Source organism: Periplaneta americana, chromosome 15, assembly GCF_040183065.1.
Source record: "Periplaneta americana isolate PAMFEO1 chromosome 15, P.americana_PAMFEO1_priV1, whole genome shotgun sequence".
In the NCBI taxonomy this organism is placed as follows: Eukaryota; Metazoa; Arthropoda; class Insecta; order Blattodea; family Blattidae; genus Periplaneta; species Periplaneta americana.
This window is the reverse complement of record NC_091131.1, coordinates 175,193,473-175,217,514: the sequence shown is the minus strand read 5'-3', so window position 1 is coordinate 175,217,514 and position 24,042 is coordinate 175,193,473. Positions and strand designations below refer to the sequence as shown.

Below are 24,042 nucleotides of genomic sequence, written 5' to 3'. Positions count from 1 at the left end.
TAAATATGGACTTGTGGTGTCACTTTCTTTTTCTACACTTCAGAGTCTAGACATTGTGAAATTTTTAGCTTTACAGCTCTTTCAGTGTTCACCGGATCTGTTCTCTTATTGATCTTGTTTAGTCTTTGGATTGTAATAGGAAGCTGTTTTAAGTAGTCTGTAGTTTTTTTCATTCTGAGTAAATAATGTTCTGCCGATTTCGCGCTGGATCCTACAACTTCGTTACCGAATTTATTTGAAACTCAACTCTTACATTTTCATTCAAAACTTTCATTTCAGCTACCTGTATATTTTATCGTATTTATTTTGTGCTAGTGCTCAAATTATCAGCCATAAAGTAAAATGTTTAAGAAGCATTTTAATAGAATAGACATAAAGTCTCTGACTTCACCTTATTTTCTGCCATTGCAATATGTAACGAGAATTATTGTGAGACTCTTGTTGGTGAAGCGTCTGTCACTACAGAATATATATATTTGTTAGGTTGCAGTTCTTCCTGTGTCACACTGCTGCGACTCGCACGCTAATTAAACTGAAGAGCAGCATTATGCGTTGACATTGTTATTGTATTTCCAGTATCTGGTACAGTAAAACAGAATGCTGTTTGTTTAATAAACAGGGTTTTTGAAAAGGATTAACACCTTGTAGAAATAGGAAAATAAGCATGCAGAGTATTTTTTAATTGTTACTGCGAATGTGTTCTTGTCAGTGTAGCAATTCATTTTGTATTGATTTACCTTCCGTAAAATTGTGGTTTTCTGTTGTTAACTTTTGGAAGAGTTACTGAGCTAGTCTAAGGAATACCACGTGGAAGTGGACTATTTTATCTCCCATCTGCAAGAATAATAAAACCATGAACAAAAATCACAGACAACACTACAGAAATTTCAATTTAGGGTAGCAAGAGACATCACAGTCTAGTGCATACAGTCACAAAGCTATATGCATCCAGTGACAGTTGAACTTTAGCTGCTAACCATTAGGATCACCTCATCACTATAGACAGAGTATAGCAACTGTTTTCCTTGCCGCTTGCCAACAATACGGCACTCTGATTGGTTCTTCAAGTGACCTCGCCTACTAGTACTAGCATAAGAAAACCATTAAACTGAATTAAATAGCAGTTTTCTTCTTAGTTCAAAGACAGTAAAATGCCTCAGTGTTGTGCACGGAATGTAACACAAGGCAAGAGGAAGGTGTACAAGGGCAAGGATGAACTGGTGCAAATGAACACTTCCGATTATGCGAAGTGAGTATGGTATTAATGCTGGTTTATTTCCTCACAAATAGTGATTATTTCCTATACATAATATAATATAGTATCTGCAGTGCCTGGGAAAAGTGACACAAGTCAGTTTCCACAAACCTTTCTTGATAATTTATTGACAACTTACAGAACATCTGCTCGTTTGGAAAAAGAGACATAAGTATTTCTCCCATTACAATAATTCATAGAGAAAAAAATCAAATCGACATAAACCAGTGTAAGTTGTCAATAAATTATCAAAAAAGGTTTGTGGAAACTGACTTGTGTCACTTTTCCCAGGCACTGCAGATATAATATAATAATATATAAAATAAATCAATAAAATTTAACATAATATAATACAATATATTATATATCTTAATTATATTATGACAATATATAATTAAATAATAAAATTTGTATTAGGCCTGCAGCTTTCTTATTTTTCATTTTAAATATGACACAGGCTAGCAGCACTGCAGATTCACCCATTCCACCAGGAGAATGCAGCTGTGGCCTGGAATTGGTGTGCTTGATGTGATCAAAAATAAGTTAAACAAAGCCTTGAAAGAAAACGAATCACAGACAGAGAGGTTAGATAAGTCTCTAAATGATGACAAAATATATTTGCTAAAAAGAGGTACCGTAATACTTGCAGTAGGTCTACATTGTACATTTACTCTCTCTCTTTGCCAGAGCTTATACACGAGTAACATGTATTTGCAATGCTTCTAATTGAGATGTTACATTTAAAAGTTCATAGGTCATGCGTGAGACATTTAGCTACATGTCAGTGTATTTACAATTATTTCAGTGTCCTAGAATGGAATTTGCAGCAGAGAGCGTCAATTTCGCTATTCCAGCAATGTTAACAGAGCGAGCGCTTGGGAACAGCCACCGACCTTTGCAGTACTCTCTCTATATAGAGCTCTACTCATCACATACCCCTTCCCTAGCAGACGACAAAATGTATTATACTTTCGTTATTGTGTTTTTGACACTTTCCTTCCTTTATTGAAATATTAAATACATAAGGTTTATTTATTATTTTCATGAAGTACGGTACATAGTATGTTTTATGAACTCACCTTGCTGGCTCTTTTGGAAGAAGGATAATTCTGGCCTGTTTTTCTTACAGTTTATAGCACTACAAACGTCTCTTTCTTGTCCCATATTATTATTCCAATTATTATATTTTAGCCATTAACATTTATTACAACCGATAATGAACATTTCACAGTTTACACAACTTTTCTTCACAGGGAACAATGTGGAATAGTACGGCACAGTCTATTGTTCCTAGTACTCCGAGTTGCTAACTGCTTGCAGCGCTGTATCACGAGAAATGCCAAATATCATCTCAAACTTCGTGACTGTATGATATTAGACTGGTAAAACCTCTTTTTAACATTGCCACTTTTAAGAAATTCCGTTTTTAAGGAATAATCTATTAAGGCCCAGCCAAATTACCATAAGAATACTTACTTACTTACTTACTGGCTTTTAAGGAACCTGGAGGTTCATTGGCGCCCTCACATAAGCCTGCCATTGGTCCCTATCCTGAGCAAGATTAATCCAGTCTCTACCATCATATCCCACCTCCCTCAAATCCATTTTAATATTATCTTCCCATCTACGTCTCGGCCTCCCCAAAGGTCTTTTGCCCTCCAGCCTCCCAACTAACACTCTATATGCATTTCTGGATTCGCCCATACGTGCTACATGTCCTGCCCATCTCAAACGTCTGGATTTTTGGTCTTAATTATGTCAGGTGAAGTATACAATGCTTGCAGTTCTGTGTTGTGTAACTTTCTCCATTCTCCTGTAACTTCATCCCTCTTAGCCCCAAATATTTTCCTAAGAACCTTATTCTCAAACACCCTTAATCTCTGTTCCTCTCTCAAAGTGAGAGTCCAAGTTTCACGACCATACAGAACAACCGGTAATATAACTGTTTTATAAATTCTAACTTTCAGATTTTTTGACAGAAGACTAGATGACAAAAGCTTCTCAACCGAATAATAATACGCATTTCCCATATTTATTCTGCGTTTAATTTCCTCCCGAGTGTCATTTATGTTTGTTACTGTTGCTCCAAGATATTTGAATTTTTCGACCTCTTCGAAGGATAAATCTCCAATTTTTATAGTTCTATTTCGTACTATATTCTGGTCACGAGACATAATCATATAATTATGGCCAATTTTTCCAAATAATGTTTAATTTGGCTTGACAAATGTGAAATTAACAGCTGGTTTATTTTTAACGTTTTGTTAAGATTTTTTTCATTTTTCCAACATAATTTTGTTTAAAATAACCAACACTTAACTTTAACTGTCCTCTATGTAGATTAAAAACTCAAAAAAGTTTCATATCCATGGTTCAAGAATTAAAACAGAAAATCAATGTCCCGAATTTAAAAGAAAACTTACAAATTAAACCAAACCCTTTAACACTCTTAAATATAGAGTATAATCTAAATTTAACACAAGAAATACTGAAATCAGAAGTGAACACTCAAATAATGAAACAATTGTCTTCAGAGACAATTAATATTAGGTACCCTCCACAAAACTGGCTTCATTTATGCACTGACGGATCTTGATCTCCAGGGAACAAGGTGCAGGTGCAGGTGTTACGTGCTGTCTCTTCTCACTTTATAGATCTCTTGGTTATGGAACAACAAGTTTTGATGGAGAAATCACTGCAATAAGTGAAAGTCTCAGGAATCTTCTATGCCACATCAATAAATTTAAGAATGTAGTTATATTGTCAGACTCCAAAGCAGCTATTCTATCAATAGTCTATAGACATACACCTTCATCTCAAATAGCAGAAATAACTAAAATGCTCTCTCAATTAATATCACTCAATAAAAGAATTGTATTCCAATGGATACCATCCCATTGTGGAATCCTGGGAAACGAGAATGCGGATGCTTTAGCAAAGAAGGGCAGCACTGCTACTTACAGACCTGTTACTAAATCTACGTATTACTCTGTGAAAAGATTTATTAAATCTACATACTTAGACTTCAACAAACAAAATTTGATAACACAATCTCAATGGAAAAAATGGAACTCTCTGCATCATAATCCACAGTTGATTCCCGATTTACCACGCAAATCATCTGTAGCTGCATTTAGATTGGCAACAGGCCATGATTGTTTGGCCAAACACCTGCATAGAATTGGAATATATCAGTCCCCTAACTGCCCATTGTGCAACTCAAACCAAGAAATGGATTCGGAACACCTCAAAATCTGTGCGTCAGTGGCTAACCATGACAATATCTTTGAAAAATATTGGAGTGCAAGAGGTCAAATGACTTTATTGTCAAATGCCTGGCATTAGAAAACAACAACAACATTTTTCTCTCGCTTGTGATGAAAGCAATGATTCAATACGCACAGCTCAGTTATCTGGCGGTGTTGACAAACAGATTGATGTGAGGAATATTTATTAGACCACCACTGGAGAAGAAATATTCAATGGCCTTTGCTCATGCCTACATAAACATAATTATTATTTACAGTAGTCAAAGCTAGTGTCCATGGCAACTAATGGAGCCTGTTGCGTTGTTCCCGAGAAAAAGAGTTTAATCATCATCATCATCATCATCATCATCCTTCACGAATTAGGCCTCTGTAGACCTGTTTCGGCCCCATCTAGCAGTCTTCTTAAAGGTCTTCCTGGTCGACGATGTCCTCTAGGTTTATACTGCATCATAATTTTTGGGATTCTTGAATTTTCCAATCTTCTTACATGATCTAGCCAATTGAATTTGTATCTGCTGATTTTTTCTTCTACTGTCTAATTGTTCTAAAATTTCTTCATTCCTTTTTCGGTCTAAAAGAGTATATCCTGCTGTCCTGAAAAATTTCATTTCCGTTGCTTTGATTCTGTTCATGTCTTTTTTCTTTAATGTCCAAATCTTGCTTCCGTATAAAAGGGAGGGCAATGCTAGTGTATTATATATTTTTATTCTTGTAGATTTTTGTACTAATTTAGCTTTTAATGTATGGAATGTTATTCCTAGAATTTGTGTAAATTTGGTAATTTTCTTGTTCATATCTTTTTCATTTTGATAAGATATTTCACAACCCAGATAATTGAAATTTTGCACTTGTTCGAGGCATTGGTTATTGTGTATTATCTTCTGACTGGGTCTTGTCCTAAAAATGCCATTACTTTTGATTTTTGTGCTGAAATTTCCATCCCAAAATCTTTTAATATTTTTATTTAATGTATACAATCCTCTTTGTAAATTATCCTCTGAATTGGAAATTATGACTTGATCATCGGCATAGAGTAAGGTATTTAATGTTAGAGCACTGGTTATTTTGATTCCTGATGTGTAGATTTGGTTCCATTTTAAAATAATTTCATTTATATAAATATTAAATAAAGTTGGTGATAGTGGACAACCTTGTCGAACTCCATTATTAACTAATTTTCTTTTGGATATACAGTTATTTATTTTGACACTTATTTTGCTGTCTGTGTAGATTTCTATTATATTTTGTAATAGCAAATTTGGAATATTTTTATCTTGTAATATGTCGAATAAAAGGTCTCTCCGGACTTCATCAAAAGCTTTCACAAAATCAATAAAAGCTATATGGGTTTCTAAATTAAATTCTCTTCTTTTTTCTAACAATAGTTTGATACTAAATAATGGATCTACACATGATCTTCCTTTTCTAAAGCCATTTTGACACTCCAGAAGGAAAGTTTCTGCATGTTTTTTTAATTTTTCATTTAAAATCCTACTAAATATCTTATAACATGTGTTGAGGATACTAATCCCTCTATAGTTTTCAACATTTTGTTTATCTCCTGTTTTATATATGGGAATAATTACACTATTTTTCCATTCTTCCGGTAAAGTGGCAGTCAGATATATTCTGTTTAGAAATCTTAGTAATCTTTCCTGAAATAGATCTCCTGCATATTTATACAATTCTGAATTTAGGTTATCTTCTCCAGGTGATTTACTATTTTTCGTCTTCTTTAATGCTTCTTGTAGTTCTTCTTTTGTAATGCATTGTTCATCTGGGTTTTTTGTGTCCCATAATTTTGAATCAAAAGTAGGATTGTTCCATAAGTTTTTGTAAAAGTCTAGGAATGTTTCTATTTTGGGGCAAGGGTTTATCTTGGCGGATTCCTTTATGTCTCTGTTCATGTATTTTAAAATTTTATATGTATTGGGTTTCATTTTATGAATGTCAGTTTCTAAAAAAGATATAAACTCTTTCCATGATTGCCTGTGTCGTTTTCTAATTTCTCTGTTAGCTATCGCCCTTTTATGTTTATAATCTATTTCATCATTGACGGATTTTATTTGAAGGTATTTTCTATAAGCTATGTTTTTATTTTTTATGATCTTAATTTCATCATCCCATGATCTTAATTTTTTCTTTTGTGTGAAAGCCTTATATTTTCCGATGCTCTCCATGGCTGCCTGTGATATTTGAGTTTTAATATTTTCCCATTCTTTGTGAATGTCTTCATCTTCAGGTGTTTCTAACATTTTTTGTTCAAGTCTTTTTTGATAAAGCCAGCGTACACTGTCGTCATTGATTAATCTAATTTTGTAACACATTAATTCTTTTTTGGGGGAATTTATCTTTGTTAAATAAAGAGTTTAATTGGCAGACTAAAAGTGTTTCTTAACGAAAGAGGTTTATCAGATTTCTACATAGTACATTGCATTCTTCATCAAGAAGCGCTTTGTGAGAAAACTTTGAATTTTCAGCACGTCATGGATGTGTTGATACGTAATATAAACAAAACTCGAAACAGCGCAAAGTCAAAATGTAGGACCCGCATGATGGACGACCAATTATGGTTGGCAGTGTGTGATGTAACTCCGGATTTCAATGCAATATTGCTGAAACAAATATATGGAACTGAAGAGGCTAATTTCAGTAGAAAGCATTTCATTCATTATTATACGTAGACAAATATATTGGTTTATTTTTACATCAGACTAATGATGATTATGTATTTAATTTCAATTTCCATGGGACTTGTAGTTCCTAATAATTGTTTATTTTCAAAGTGTTTTGAATTTAATTGTTTATACCACGAGTAGTTGTCATATTGTTCCAATGTCTATAGTTTGTTTATATATTTATTTGTATTTTTATTTGTGTTATTAACAAATTGTGATTTTCATTGAGTAAAAGTACACGAACTTCCCCAGTGATGTCTAGCGTACAATAAACCGCCACTGTTCTAGTTAACACACCTGTCGCTGTCCACATCTTCAACTCTCCCACCCCAGGTCATGAGCTTATGCAAGTAGCATCTTGCAAGTGATTCGGCGCAGACGATCCTTTTGGAGGCCCGTGCCTTAAATTAATAAGAGTGTTATAAAGTCTATACTTACAATGGATTGATGTGATATTCTTATAAACTATTATGTACTGACAGACTGAATGACTAGAACAACAATGGCTCTTGTTATATTAATGCAGGGAAGGTAGCTGTAATGCGAGTCCGCCACTGCGTGAGCGTTCTGCTCCGGCTTGCAATTGAAGAACGAGAGCAGCTCTGGCCGGCTAAACAGAGCCGCTCTCATGCCCGGCGCTGTTGTAACTGAAAGTTGTTGGGACATCATGCTGCACTAGAGAAATAAAATACATAAAAACCAGTTTTAGGATTGCTAGATTTGTTTTAATTAAAAAAAAAAGAAAGAAAGAAAGGTTTGCATATAAAAATAAGGAAGATGTATATGAAGTTCCGAGAGATTTAGTAGCATATAATTGATTGTTTATTGTTTAAGGTGTAAGGTCATTACCATTCCTAACAAGCCATCAGGTCTACTTCTTTTTAAACACAAACACAAAATAAATGTGTGTATATAGGCGAATAGATTCCATGTTGAAAATAATTATATTGCGGAGGAAAAACATAGATGGCTTTCAAATTATGGAAGATTTATTTTAAGGTAAAAAAAGTAAGAAAACTGGAAAAACGTACAATCTGGCAAACGTAACTAGTTTTCTGTATTCGATTTTCAGAGGGAAATCAAGTGTGTCGTTGAGATGCGGGAACACATTAACACAATTCATTACCGAAGCATATAACTTTGTATTACTATTATTTTATTAAATTTATATGTATGAATAAATTAGTTGCTGGGTAACTTTCGGTGCTGGACCCCGGACTCATTTCACCGGCATTATCACCTTCATATCATTCAGACGCTAAATAACCTGAGATGTTGATACAGCGTCGTAAAATAACCCAATAAAATAAAATAAAAGTAAATGAGTATTTTTCAGATTTGATATATAGTTTAACAGTGCCTAATTTTCTGTCCTCAACCGATTCAGAGATCTTGAAGGTCTGTTCCATATCTTACAAAATGCTATTGACCTTTTCAATACTATTCTGGTCTTCTCAGGCCTGGATAGCCTCGTGGTGATTGGAGAGCTAACTGTAGGACATATGTTTATGATCTTATCATTTTGTTTAATTGTTTGTAGCTCTTCTATGTCCAGTGTAGCTATATATTTGATTACAAATAATAACAAACTATTGTTATCCACAAGAATGTTTTGAACACACAATAGACATTTCATCATCTGAAGCCAGCCACACATATGGTGTTCCAGAGAATACCTATCAACCAAAATTAATGTACGATTATGCAGAAATGAAAAGATTTAGAGAGAAATTACAAATGCACTTTTACTAATATCTTATCTTATGTACTTACTTACTTACTGGCTTTTAAGGAACCTGGAGGTTCATTGCCGCCCTCTCATAAGCCCGCCATTGATCCCTATCCTGTGCAAGATTAATCCAGTCTCTACCATAATATCCCACCTCTCTCAAATTCATTTTAATATTATCTTCCCACCTACGTCTCGGCCTCCCCAAAGGTCTTTTTCCCTCCGGCCTCCCAACTAACACTCTATATGCATTTCTGGAATCGCCCATATGTGCTACATGTCCTGCCCATCTCAAACGTCTGGATTTTATGTTCCTAATTATGTCAGGTGAAGAATACAATGCGTGCAGCTCTGCGTTGTGTAACGTTCTCCAGTCTCCTGTAACTTCATCCCTCTTAGCCCCAAATATTTTCCTAAGAACCTTATTCTCAAATACCCTTAATCTCTGTTCCTCTCTCAAAGTGAGAGTCCAAGTTTCACAACCATACAGAACAACCGGTAATATAACTGTTTTATAAATTCTAACTTTCAGATTTTTTGACAGCAGACTAGATGACAAAAGCTTCTCAACCGAATAATAACAGGGATTTCCCATATTTATTCTGCGTTTAATTTCCTCCCGAGTGTCATTTATATTTGTTACTGTTGCTCCAAGATATTTGAATTTTTCCACCTCTTCAAAGGATAAATCTCCAATTTTTATATTTCCATTTCGTACAATATTCTGGTCACGAGACATAATCATATACTTAGTCTTTTCGGGATCTACTTCCATCCCTATAGCTTTACTTGCTTCAACTAGAATTTCCGCGTTTTCCCTAATCGTTTGTGGATTTTCTCCTAACATATTCACGTCATCCGCATAGACAAGAAGCTGATGTAACCCGTTCAATTTCAAACCCTCTGTGTTATCCTGAACTTTTCTAATGGCATATTCTAGAGCGAAGTTAAAAAGTAAAGGTGATAGTGCATCTCCTTGCTTTAGGCCACAGTAAATTGGAAACGCATCTGACAGAAACTGACCTATACGGACTCTGCTGTATGTTTCTCTGAGGCACATTTTAATTAATCGAACTAGTTTCTTGGGAATACCAAATTCAATAAGATTATCATATAAACTTCTCTCTTAACCGAGTCATATGCCTTTTTGAAATCTATGAATAAGTGATGCACTGTACCCTTATACTCCCATTTTTTCTCCACTATCTGTCGAATACAAAGTATCTGACCAATAGGTGATCTATTACGCCTAAAACCACACTGATGATCCCCAATAATTTCATCTACATACAGAGTTAATCTTCTCAAAAGAATATTGGACAAAATTTTGTACAACATCAACAAAGTGATATTCCTCGAAAGTTACTACAGTTAGTGTTGTCTTCCTTCTTAAAGATAGGTACGATTGTGGACTCCTTCCATTGTTCTGGTACAGTTTCCTTTTCCCAAATAGCAAGTACAAACGTATAAATTTCGTTAGATAATGCGCTTCCACCCTCTTGTATTAATTCTGCTGGAATTTGATCGATACCTGGAGACTTATAATTTTTCAGATTTTCTATCGCAATTTCGACTTCAGAAAGTGTGGGTTCGAGTATAAATGGCTCAGCAGTTTGTATTTCAATTTCGTCCCGATAATTTCTATTTGTCCAATGTATATTTAGTAGTTGCCCAAAATAGTTTTTCCATCTGTTCAGGATTGAATGAGAGTCTGCAAGCAAGTCACCATTCTCATCCTTGATCACGTTTACCCTTGCCTGATATCCGTTTTTAAATTCCTTTATACCCTTATATAAATCTCGAATGTTTTTATTTTTACTATTTGTTTCTACCTCATTCAGTTTTTCCTTCAAGTAATCTCTCTTTTTATTCCTAAGTGTACGACTTGCTTCCCGTCTTTCATTGAAATAATTATCTCTATTCTCCACAATTGGATCCTGTAAGAATTTCAATTTTGCCTGTTTCCTTCTATCTACTACAGTGGAACAATCTTCATCAAACCATGGTTTCTTTTTCTTAGTTTCATGATAACCTATGCTCTGCTCAGCTGCAATTTTGATATTATCTCGGATATTGTCCCACACGCTATTAACATCTAACTCTTCCCCAGCTTCGTCAGCAGTTGCTAAAGCAGCAAACCTATTTGAAATTTCAACCTGATAACGTTGCTTAGTTTCCTTGTCCTTTAATTTCAGAATATTGAATCTACTAATATTAGCTTGTTGCTCTACTCGCTTGGCTACTGATAATCTTTCTCTTAATTCTCCAATCACCAAATAATGATCAGAATTACAGTCTGCCCCCCTGAAAGTTCGAATGTCTACTATACTAGTGTGTCTTCTTTTATCTATCAAGATGTGATCTATCTGGTTATGTGTCATTCCGTCTGGAGAAGTCCACGTATATTTATGTATATCCTTATGGGGGAATGTTGTACTCTTGACAATTACATTTTTTGATGTGGCAAAGTTGACTAACCTAACTCCATTGTCACTGCTAATTACGAGTAGGCTCTCTTTTCCAATTGTTGGTTTAAAAATATCCTCCCGTCCTACTTTAGCATTGAAATCCCCCAATAGAACTTTCATGTGGTATCTAGATAACTGATCAAAAGTGTGTTCCAATTCCTCATAGAAGCTATCCTTTATATGTCGTCTTTCTCTTCTGTAGGGGCATGAGCATTTATAACTACGATATCGCACCATCTACCCTTAAGTACTAAATACGATAACCTGTCACTGATAAATTCGACCTTTTTTACTGCTGATTTTATTCTTTTATGTACAATGAATCCTGTTCCTAATTGGTGATTATCGTTTCCTTCCCCATAATACAATAAGTAATCACCTATTTGTGAAATGCCATTCCCATCTAACCTAACCTCTTGTACTCCCACGAAGTCTATTCTATATCTAGCTAGTTCTTTTGCTACTAATGTTATCCCTCCTGTTCTATAAAGACTAGTTACGTTCCATGTACCAAATCTTATAACCTTTTTCCTTTGCTGTGGTCGTGCCGGACAATCAGTCCCATTCCGAGGCTTACTGTTAGGTTTCGTAACAAGCTGTTTTTTACGGTGATGGGTTGTTAGCCCTTCACCCAACCCCCAAGCTGGATTACCACCCCTTATCGGCTGTCCACGACTGCTTATTCAATATATTCGCAGCTACCCTCCATATCTGGAGGCCGTCTCCTCTATCCGCAACCTGAGGACGCGCCATGCCGTGGTGATAGGGACCCCACAATACATGGTCTTATCTTATGTAGAGGAAAATATTTTCAAAGTGTCTTCCTGCTACTCATTGTATACAACACAGTTTGATTGCAAAATTGGAGGTTATTTTTCGAAGAAGTTCTAGTGAAATGACATAAATTTCTTCTTGAATTGCACGTTTTATGTAATTAATTTGTTGCTGACCGATCCCAGTGCACTCTGTCTTTAAGATATATCCACAAGGATTGAGATCTGACCAGTCCACACATCTCCGAGTGAAGCAAGATCACTATTGCCAAAATGCTCATTCAGTGGCTGGGTGTCAATAAATGGTACTCCATTTTCTCACCAGAGATAATATGATACAGAAAAGAAATAATCTCGTCTTCCAGTATTGCGTCATAACACTGAGAATTGACCATTCCTTCAGTGAAATTTTGTTTAAAATTATCTTCGCACTTTCATTTGATCTGTAATACTCTGTAACGTTGTTCAGGATATTAAGTGTCATTTCGTCAAAGATCAAGAATCACGAATTATACACACTTCAGTCATCTAGAACAAAATAGGGCAACGTAATGAAGACATGTGTAAGTTTCACCTCGTATATTTTGGTTCTGGAGGTTCATAATCCACAGTTAATTCCCGATTTACCACGCAAATCGTCAGTAGCTGCATTTAGACTGGCAACAGGCCATGACTGTTTGGCTAAACACCTGCCTAGAATTGGAATATATCAGTCTCCTAACTGCCCATTGTGCAACTCAAACCAAGAAATGGATTCGGAACACCCTAAAATCTGTGCTTCAGTGGCTGACCATGACAATATCTTTGAAAAATATTGGATTGCAAGAGGTCAAATGACTTTATTGTCAAATGCCTGGCATTAAAAAACAGCAACAACTTTTTGAAAATGGTAGATATTTTTTGGACCACCCAGTACATAACGTACATGAAACAAGAGTATAATAATAATATAATTTCTGTTGGTCTTCAATTCCTTCGGGTGTGATTAACATCTGTGACATTCCTTGAGTCTGCTAAAACAACAGTTTTGAATTTTATTTTGAGGTGGGAAATGTCTAAGGTACTGTTGAAGACTCTAATCTTGGAACCTGACAGAAATGCGACGCGACCCTACAGTTCGCGATAGTGACCCCTATTAGTAATGCTAGCCTGTTCTGTTCCTACCTCATAGCGGAAGCTGTTGAGCAAGTCACATTCAGGTGTGGTGTTGCTGTTTTCGCCACCAGTCATCAGTATTATTAATATTATCAGTTATCACTATCACTGCCACTGTCGTAAGCCCCCTTAAATTCATAATAATTATGCTTGTAATGTTGGGGACCGATAGGTTTTTCAAGTTGGCTATTCGTTTACCATTCAGTACTCTAGCATGCGTAAACAGCGTAAGTGCTGAATAATAATGTCCAAGGTTGAAGGTTTTCAGGTGCATATTTTTGCATCGGATTTGGTGAGTATTTTGAAGTGAATGACGGGAATATTATATGTAAATTATGTAATACAAATATACGAAGTTACAAGTGATATTATATACAGAGACATTGTAGCACAAGAAAATCAAGGCGAAAACTCAAACCCACGAATTTCATTAATCACATATGATAGGAGTTCATCTTTTTCCCAGTATTGTTTATCTATATTTCCAATGTGTCTACAGAATCCTTCTCAGTCTTCATTTGTCACAAGAGAAAGTGCAGTTTTTGTCACTTGCATTAATTTCTGTAAATTTAAGTCACCCATGACTAGGGCCCGGATAGTTATGTACTAAAATTCAGTGAAATATGTACATATATGTGTATTTAAAAATCTTGAAATATGAATAAAACCATTAAAATATCAAGAAATATGTAACATAATATCATAATTTCCCTACATTTTCTTGAAATATGTTGCTGATAGACTACCTACAGGATCACGTCATGTCTTAACACATACCATATTATGGATCCAATATTACAACTAGATATAATAATCTATGTAAATAACTTAAAAATTGAAAATTACATATTGCTGTTAATTTTCCACATTACGAACACCATAACAATAAGGAACAAACATGTGTTTCAAATTGTCTAATAGAAAACTTCTCCTGTTATTGTGTAACATGGCTTTGTACTGTCTAAATGATCGTTCAAATTCATATTATGTAATGGGTGCATATTTAAACTTGCACAAAACTTCTGGTGTGTACTCAATTTCAAAGACTTCGGTACTACTTTCATTTAGCATTCTGTAATAGCACTGATAGCCTTGAATCCTCGGTTTTTCTTCAAACTGGAAGAAAGCGTATCCTTCACTGCAGCTACAACCGGCCCTTGTAGACTTTTCAGAGACGTGACTGCAGAATGAACAACATCAAGCCTGTCTGAGAGTATGGAAGAAGATATCTCCAAAGATTTAATGGCAATGCATAAATGCGAAAAATTGCAATATTATTTTTAAGCTTTCCATCACTAAATGATTGCTTTACTGTTTCTACAGAAACTGCATCTTGGGAATAAAAATACTGGACAACTTGTTTCACAGAATCAGAATTCTTTGGGTAGTAGCCTACAGCATCAATCCAACTTCCCCACCTTGTTAAGATTGAATGAAAAAGGAGTGGAAGCTCAGGAAACAGTTCTTCGAATTTGTCAACTCTGTTGTAAGCCTTTAAAAATACTTTATTTGTATTCGAAATTAGTGTGTCATCTTTAGAAAATTGAGATGGAACCAGTTCTGCTATGCGATGGAATGCATGCACAAGACATGCGAGATGTAACATTTTAGGATATAAAACTTGGAAAGCTGTGGCAGCTTTGCACATGGTGCTGCATCAGTCACAAGAAGGAAGACATTACTGTGTTTCACCCCATCGGGCCACAAAAGCCCCATTGCATCATTAAATAATTTAGCAATATATTTATGATTGCATTTGATAACACCTCACAAGTTAACAACACAAGCTTACTCGCTTCATTATCTTTCAACACGCCCAATATAACATTTCCAATATATCATTCCTATACATCAGTTGCCTCGTCAATTGAAATCCAAATGAGATCATCACAACCAATTTCCAAATGAATAGAGTTGATTGTTTCCATATATAAGTCAGGTGCACAGTTCTTTCTGATTGTAGATTAATCTGGCACAGTTTCACGTGTGTATTTCTCAAGAAACTCGCACAGCGCTGGATTTTTTAACTTCCAAATAGGGATATCAGCACAAACCATAGCACAACGCAGATCACTTGCAAACTGAGATTTCTGAGGTTCTGGGCGTTTCTGAGTTGAGGTTCAGTGAGTAAGAACTGCTTTTGGTTTCGAAGCATGGGCCCGATGATGTGACGTGGATAAGTGTTCTAGGACTTGAAAACGTTGAGAACAGGGCACATTCTTCTCACAAACAAGGCAAAAAAGTACCTTTCCATCTGTGGATAAATTGTCAAATTCCTCTGTGTAATGCTTTAACTTTACACAGAGTGAGATTTTTTCCTTCGGCATCTTTTAGTGGAACATTTAACTTGAAATTAAAAAAGAATTAAATGCTGAAGTCATACAACACAAAGTTATTGTTCAATCTACACACGCCAGCTAACTGCGACTAATTGGCGCTTCAATCAGTGACCTGGCATGGCTTGGACATGCAGTGACAAGGTGCGCATCACGTGATCGACGGACAGGCAGAGAGATTCAAGACAGAAAACCTTTTTGACCTTCTCACGCAAGGTCATACACTTGTAAGATATACAGGCATGTAATAACGAATAAAATTGCAATTAAGCATGGAAATATTAATAAATATGTAAAAATATGTAAAGAGCAAAATATGTAAGAATATGTACTAAAGAGCAAAATATGTAAAAATATGTACTTTCAAGTTTACGTTTTTAGGCTCTAATTGGCATGAAACTCCAACATATCACAAATCTCGTATCTTAATGTTGATAGGAAAAAACATGTAATTACATAATTATCCGGGCCCTACCCATGACATTATTGTCCCTGACAATACGTTTCACTTTAGTTCAAGCCAATTCAATTGGAATCAACTCGCAGATGTAAGGCGGCAATCTAAGAACTTTGTGGTTATGTTGTTCCAAAATGTTGTCAACTTTGTAATTTTTTTGCTTTAGCTTCAGAGATAGAATAAGGTTATAGAGGTCGTTCTTTCTCATACTTTCATCACAGTTCACTTCTTTCTTGCGAAGCCAAGAGATCATGTCTGTCTTTACTGCATATACAGATGGCGGTTTGTCGATCTGGAGACAGTGATACGGAGCACAGTAACTGATTGAGGAGGAAGATTGAATATCAATTTTTGTATTACTCATCTTTCAAAATTTTCGGCGTTTATCTGACCGTGGTAATCTCCCGGCTTTACATATAAGTTCTGCATTAGGAAGGAACCCATTAATTCTTCCTACTGTACCACGTTCAGAGTTTACATTCGTGTGGACATTTACACTCTCATTTTGCCAACATTTTCGAAATATCATATTGCTCTTCACCCAGGTCTCGTTTATATAAAAAACTGAATGTCCCTTGCTCCGGAATTCATATATTTGCACCAGCTATATCGATCTCCAGTCCACGATGGGTGAAATTATTTTCAGAATGTCTTGTAATATTGAACAGTGCAATGATAGTACACAAGCTTCAGCATGTTATCTGTTGTTTTTTATTCCCCGCTTAGCCTCGCTTCATCATCCCGCAAGTTCCAAGATTGGAGTCTTCAACAGTAGAATTCATTACCCCATTGACATGGTAGCTGGAGATAATGATGGGCAGGGTTGTTTTTTATATGTGGCACAGATTGTAGATTTTGTCTGAAGCTTTGTTATTAAAGAACAAAGCTTTTCTACATGTAATAAATTTATTAAACGGAGTCCCCAGCTTCATTTCCTAAGGATTTATATCGCCATTAAAAATCTATTGCCCCTAGAGTCAACGGCAATTCAGAAGTTGCGTCGAGAGAGACAGAGAGAGCAATGCAGCGTAGAACATTGCCACATCGTACTTCATGCACACGTGCAATACAAATAGCGCAGGAGAGAATTTAAATTATCAAAAGACAATAACGACCTTAGCCTTTGATTACTGTAAGCATGACACCAAACAAACCCTCTTTTCTTCACTAACAATAGGCCTATTCTTTGCACGGTTCTCAATCCCACACCGCATGCTTCTGCAGTCGTTCGTTGCGCATTGGCAACATTGCAGCCAGCATCAAGATGGCCGGCAGTGTTCTGCTCGTCAATATTTTTAAAATAATTATACGCCTTAAACACTCTTTTCCATGCCTACTTGTGCAATACTTTTCTTTTTACAATCTCTTCTTCAATTTAAAAAAAACACACACACACACACGCACACACACACACACACACGCACGCACGCACACACACACACACACACACACACACACACACAGAGTAAATGTTAGTTTTAGTTATTCAATGTATTGAAGCATTCACACGTGAAGAAACAAACTTGGGAAGTACTTGTTATACACTAATTCCAATTGGTTCTACTGTACAAGCTTGTGACGTCACATACCAGAAGTGCTATGGCACATATAGCAGCTGAAATGCCGTCTAGTCTAGCTGCATTTCAAACCACAATCCTTGGACCTAATGGTAAGTATAATAGTCACTGACGACATTGATTTGTGTGAGAATAAATTTTATGTTATGTATGAGATGAGGACTACAGTTAAGTTTCAGGAGGACTTTGCTAGTTATGAAGCCAATGAACCATTTGTTCAAAACCTCATAATGAACTTAGATGGGTTGTTAGGAATTTTTAAAGGATCTTCAACTACAAGCAATTATGATACATTAGTCAGGATTCTAACTGTGAGGTCACTAGTCACATGGAGAAAGTTGTATTGAAATCCACGTTCAACAGGGCGAGTTCGATGCACACAGACTGATTATTATGTATTAATGCTCTTTAAAAGTAGAAGCAGACTTTGGGTATCCCACCATATGTCTTCAATGTTTCGAAGTGCATCTTCAGGGCATTTAGTACGACTTGAAGGATCACCTGTTATGTCTGGCTACCCCAAGAAACTGGTCCAAGTTTCAGTACATAGTGAAATACCCATATGTCTGCTTTGAAGACAATTACCATGAAAGCTTAAAATCTCACACTTATAAGATTATTTTGTATGCAGAAGTGTCATGTCATTTTTATTCTATAATTGAATGGTTTGAAATTTGCAGCCATATTAAGTTTGCAGATGACAAGTTAGTGAAATAAAGGATTCTGAATATTTTGTAATGTTGCAGTTGGGAGGTCTTGTGTTTGATAAGGAAGCTTGTGCACTGGTGAGTTACCTCACAAGCACTAATTGTGGTCTATACGTGACAAGTTTGCCCGTCTGACAACTATTCTCAACCTGGAGAGGGTAACTGAAATATCAGATATTGGGGTAATAATTCTGGACCTCTCACTTGGAGACTCATTCCTACTGAAATTCGTCAGATAATGGCTCTTAGGTAAGTCAATTGAGGCAGAGTTCTTTTTATTCTGATATTTTTGTCATAAATAAGGATTGCTTGTTGAATTTCTACCAGTATTCATGCTTGTTAATAGTGAAGTGTATGGTCAAAAGACCCATGCACTGGATTTAAGGGTAAATTCTTTATTGGTAATATATATATGTGTAATTGTTGAATAAATCTATATCTATCTAATTTAACATATAAAAAGCAATCAAAATTTATAACTTTCCGAATACCATCAATTACATTCCAAACAGTAACTAGTGAACAGGTCAGTGTTAATGCAGACAGCATCCCAAACTATTACATTACAAAAGTGACCATCATTCCCGGAGTCGCTAACAAGCCAACCTGCATAGTCAGGAGACCCTTGCCCTTCACGAGATTTCATGGCTAATTCTTAATTCTTCTTAAACTTCTTAATATATGCGTCTGGGTAGTCGACTCCTTATAATTCACATGCGGCTAATGTGGGAGGGAGAGGAGCAAACACGTCATTTCCGTTTTTACTTCGTTTATGCTTTCTTCCTCCTTCTCAAGAAATTTTCGATCTAAAATCATAAAAAATGAACAATCCACTAAAAAAAAGACTACAGTATTTTTGTTAAGCGAAGGTGTCTTATGATATTTTGTAAAACCTGTACTTCTTGTTTTAAGATTCTGTCACACTGCAGTGCTGTATAGTTACAATTAGGGCTCGGAAGTTGCTGAAATATCATCTTTCTTTCTGAGACATCACAGACAATGCAGAATGCAATACAAACCCGTTCACTTCAACACGAACCAATATAGCCTAGTTTTATTTTTCGGTCTTTTATTGTCTATTGGTCATTTTTAGGAAATGTTCCACTTTTTGTTGCATTTTTGCCCTTTTCTCCTTATGAACGGATTTTTTTTACGCTGTAGTTGTAGTCTAAATTCAAGAACCTACTGCAGCTTGCTCATGCAATTATTTGCATCTTACAGGAATTTTCCTTATGGTTTCATAAGCCTGGACTCGGATCACGTGTGTTACGTGCTTCCCCCATTCAACAAAATAGAACAAATACTGCAGCCACAGTGCTCACAGTCAGCATATTGTATCTCACAAGTGAAGAGTAAAAATTCAGAAAGTAAAATAAAGCAAAGTTTTTTTGCTACAGTTAGTGACTGACTTTGGTGACAATGTATTTTCCATAGATGAAAGTATACTATTTTTTTTATATTTTATCGTTATAATCATAGTCATTTTTCTAAACTTTAATGTCATATTTTCAGAAATATAGTGTCATTTTATAGGCCATTTTTCTGTAATTTTTAAGTCATCAACTTCCGAGCCCAAGTTACAATGTTTCAAAGTGTTTTGCACTGTTTCACATTTTGCACTTCATTTTGAAGCGTATTTTAGTAACTGAGCCTGTCAGAGTAACATTTACTGGATTTCAGACAATAATAAAAAATTTTGAGGATAATTCGCGATTTCTGATATTTCACAGAAGTTCATGCACTAATTATTGCGAATTATCGAAAGTCGACTGTATATGAAAAATATGAAAGAACTCTCAAAATTAGCATTTGTCACTCGATTGCAAGGTTTTTCTTCATTTTTTGGTTATACCAAAATAGCATCAGGCCAGAGAAAGCAATTTGTGTGTTCTGATGAGAGAAAACCTCTTGCCACAATGCTGTGAGGGTTTAGACGAAAGTAGCAAACCATCAATTTGTACTTGGTATGAGAGTTTTGTAGTGAGGGTTGTGTAAGTAAATACAAACACACCAGTAAACCACTCATAAGTGAAAAACATAATAAAGTCATTTATGTGAAGCTCTCAGAAATATCTTTGATGTGCCATCTCATGACATACCAAAGAACAGGTATTACATTGAGTGTACAGGCTGTATGAAATCTCCTGTTGTGAAGCCACTGAATTTCTCTCAAAATGGGATTTAGTGAAAGAATGTGTATGTCAACAACATTGAAGATACAAAATAACCTTCTGAGTCCTGTACTATATTTCATACATGCAGCTCAGTCCTGCTGATCCGAAGCTGCGCTCGGGCTTGGGTCGGATCCCCCGTGTGGTGTCTGATTGGTTTTCCCCAGCTGTGGGACTGATGCCGGATGGTCTATGGCGAGTCCTCGGCCTCACATCATTTCATCCCCGTTTTGTCTGATTACCTTGTTGGGTTTTTTCCGAGGTTTTCCCCGACCATAAGGCAAATGCCAGGTAATCTTTTGGCGAATTCTCGGGTCTCACTACATCTCGCCAAAAAATTGTAGAAAATTGCAAAATTATAAAAATTGTAATTGTAATCTTGTAAAATTTTGACTTGTTCCACATCTTAAAGCTTCATTGCTAATGTAAGATCTATGGAATATAATAAATGAAATAAAAAAAATGAAATGAAATAAGATGTATGTGTAGAGACCCGAAGTACAGTATAATATACCTGCATTTGTGCCCTAACTGTAACTTGCAGAATTTTTCCTCATGTCAATGACTTTTTTTTGAAGTGTAGAATTATATTGAACTTTAAAATAATACAACAAATGTCTCAGGACTCAGGAGGTTAAAGATACATGGATTAAAATTGATTATGAAATATTCTGCAGTGGTTAGCAAGAAATTGAATATCAGTATGATGAGATGTGGGTTACAGTAGAACCCCGTTTATCCGAAACAATGGGGGCAGAGGTGATTTCGGATAAGCAGTTTTTCAGATAAACTGTAAATTCCAAAAATTCCACTTTTCTATGAAGAAAAAAAATTATGATTAAAAATGTCTCTATGTTATCCAGATACTATAAAAATTGATCACTTACATCTTACAATAACAAGATCTACTTAAAGTAATCAGATATTTTGGGATGAGTTTTAATTTCGCAATGTTTCTTGTCCCTCCGCTGCTTTATTAGTAAAACTTCTTCTGGTGATGTTTCCTCTACAAAATGTAACGCAGTCTGTATCAGAGGATTTCACCATTTTTTCATTCTTCTCACAGCCTCATGTTTTTCTTTAACTGTAGTCTCTACACATTTCCTTTACTCGAAATTTCAATAGAAGATGTACCATACACTGTAATGCTTGGAACTGCAGATGAAGAATCCACATTGTTATTTTACTGATTAATGTTTTCTGCGAAGCTAGTAATCCTACACAATTGAAGCAACGCATTTCACCTCTAAGGCATTGTCAACTAGTGAGCAACCTTCTTTAAGAGTGAGAGATGAGTGAAAGTGTTTCTTTTAGAGGGCCCCGTCACCAGCATAGCTCATCGGCTAAGGCACTTGCCTACCAATCCAGAATTGTGTTCAGGCACAGGTTCGATTCCTACTTGGGCTGATTACCTGGTTGGGTTTTTTCCGAGATTTTCTCTAATCGTAAGACAAATAAATCTTCCTCTACATTGAACTAAAAAAAAAAAGTCTCGGTTAACCTGGATTTCTGTTAACCAAAGTTCAGATAAACAGGGTTCTACTGTACTTAACGATGTTCACATTAAAAAAACTAACTCTAATATGTCAACAAAACTTATTTTGAGTTACCCTTTCATATCTGATGTATTTCATAAGTTTATCTCGAGGTAGTTCCCAATAATAAATTATTCCATTGGAAAAATCATTTACAGACACATTTGTAACATTAAAGATTTTCTACTCTTCTTTTTTAGGACTGATTTCAGAAGAGATGACATCAAAGGACTGAAGCTGTAACACAGGAGTACAGTGAACCTGGAATATGTTGCAGTGCTGCCATTTATTTTTATTCTCTGTGAGAATTACCCTCAGGTGCCTAATTGCTATTTATAGCCCGTCATTTTTAATTGTGGTGCAAGGTATTACGTATTTGAGTTAGGAATGTTATAGAAAAAGATAGAATATTACATGTTGAACAGTTATACATTTGAATGTAAAGTGTAATTAGATTCTTAGATAGTGGTGTATTTAGAAAGTATTTATTTGATTAGTAAATGCTTCGTCTTGGCTGGAATTTCCTGTAAATAATGATACTGTCAATAATACCATGGCTACATTTTTACAAATGCTTTCATTCCGAAAATTAAGATTTTATGCCATTTCTTCAATTCTGCGGTTGATGCAGCTTTCTTAAATAGTTAATTAAAAATTACACTTTCTTTTTTTTTGTGTGTATGTGTCCTGGTGTGCTTGTAATTGTGTGTGTAAATTCGCGAAACTAATAATAAGATGCTCATATTCTTAATTTTCGCAATACCAGGGGTGAAGCGTCCATATAAGCAATGCGAGACATTTGTTGAAGCACATTGATACAAAGCTTTATTTATATTAGAAGTTTTTGTATTCATGCATTATTGGAAAATTATTCCTTGCACTTTCTTCTCAGTAGAGCCGTGTGCTGTGTCTCAACCTGTGTTATGCTCAGAGCTGTGTGAACAAAAAGAACGGTTCTTATGATAGGCAGGTTAGCTATTAGAGGGCTACTACAGCCCTTTTGGCAGTCACTCACGTGAATACAGCTGTGCAACAGCATTATGGATACCGTGAGACATGTAGAAAAAGTTCACTTCACTTCACTTCAGTTTATTTATTGACGTCCTGCCAGCTGAAGATCCGACTAACTTTAATGTCTGGGTCTTCATAATTAAGCACTATGTTTGTCACTTGATGAATGCAGTAGTACTAACATGCCGGATGTTAGATTTTCATTTTACACCTTATTGGATGTTGTTTAATACTTGCGTTTTGATTGAGTAGGGACTTTAGATCCCAAGGGTTTAATAGATGTGAGTTATGAACTGGTCTGTTTTTATTTTATGTAGGGGACATTCAAATGAAGTATGGTTTGCGATTCCATTTTTACCACATATACAGTTTGCCGTGTCTGTCACTCCAATTTTGTTTAAATAAACCAAGGTCTGAGCTTGCTTTAGTTTTAAGTTGTGATACGTTACTGTTTGCTTTCTACAGGGTCATTAAAAAATTAGTGGCAACAATGTTTGTATGTGGCACTATCAGCGGTAAATAACGTAAGCTGATAACAATGTGAAAGAGAAACATCTGATGTGTGTTATCTGTGAGTTTGAAGACAATAATCTCATTTATGAGATATTTGTAGTGAGTTTAATTTGTAGACTGTTATATGTAGCGCTCTGAAATATTTAGCAAATACGAACAAAGATGCTTCATTGAAATTCAGATTGCAAGAGGCAGGAATGCTCGACAATGCCATACAGCATTACTGGAAGCTTGTGGTAGAGAGACTTCACCATATCGTAACCTGGCTAGGTGGGCGCATGCATTTCGCAGCAGGAGGGAAGATGTTCATCAAAAACGTGGACTGGCAGACCGTAATTGGCAAGTGAATGCTGGAAGAACACCGTTGTTGGTTATGATTTTGTCAGAATCTTTCTCATTCATTCAGTT

At 35.6% G+C, this 24,042-nt stretch overlaps 1 protein-coding gene across 11 annotated transcripts in view; it reads left to right on the top strand.

Annotated features, from left to right (window-relative positions):
• LOC138715547 (conserved oligomeric Golgi complex subunit 4-like) overlaps positions 1-23,729 on the top strand; it is a 104,458-nt gene extending 80,729 nt beyond the window's left edge. For 3 of the 11 annotated variants that reach the window (XR_011336419.1, XM_069848608.1, XM_069848607.1), the window contains exons 10-11: positions 18,444-18,653; positions 22,311-23,723. The gene's annotated coding sequence lies outside the window, so the exon portion shown is untranslated. Of the gene's footprint in view, positions 1-1,712; positions 1,810-18,443; positions 18,654-22,310 lie in introns of those variants that run through there. The other 8 variants (XR_011336417.1, XR_011336421.1, XR_011336422.1 and 5 more) reach the window with 6 other exon arrangements.
• Positions 23,730-24,042: the final 313 nt, after the last annotated feature.